The sequence below is a fragment of the Octodon degus genome, unplaced genomic scaffold (assembly GCF_000260255.1).
Source record: "Octodon degus isolate 3935 unplaced genomic scaffold, OctDeg1.0 scaffold00094, whole genome shotgun sequence".
Lineage (NCBI taxonomy): Eukaryota > Metazoa > Chordata > Mammalia > Rodentia > Octodontidae > Octodon > Octodon degus.
This window is the reverse complement of record NW_004524670.1, coordinates 4,293,869-4,294,326: the sequence shown is the minus strand read 5'-3', so window position 1 is coordinate 4,294,326 and position 458 is coordinate 4,293,869.

Below are 458 nucleotides of genomic sequence, written 5' to 3'. Positions count from 1 at the left end.
TGTAGGGACTTAAAGTTCAACATATCAATACTTGATGAAAAATACGTATTCTTTATTATGCCTAAGATGTTTGAAATGCAGTGAGATAGTGAGGTTAAGCTTAATAACCTAAATCGTTTGATAATAATAGTAAGCTTGTCTTCTGGATGGTTTAACAACCTAAGTTTGCAGACCAAAATTAGAGAAAAAAGAGGGCTACAAGGAAAGCCAACATTTTGGCCCTAACCTTCTAAGGTCATTTGAGACTCAGGACATATGAGAACTTGTACTGTAATGCCATGTACCTCGGTTATGTCCCAAATTTTCTGATCAAGAAGATTATGGGGCCAAAGAGGAAAGTGATCGATGACATAGAGTGTGTCAAAGAGAGTCACATGGGGAGAAAACACTCTCTCAGGCTTTCACAGAGAGCACATTGGCCAAGCCATGGCTGTGACTCATCCACATGGCTGCACTGA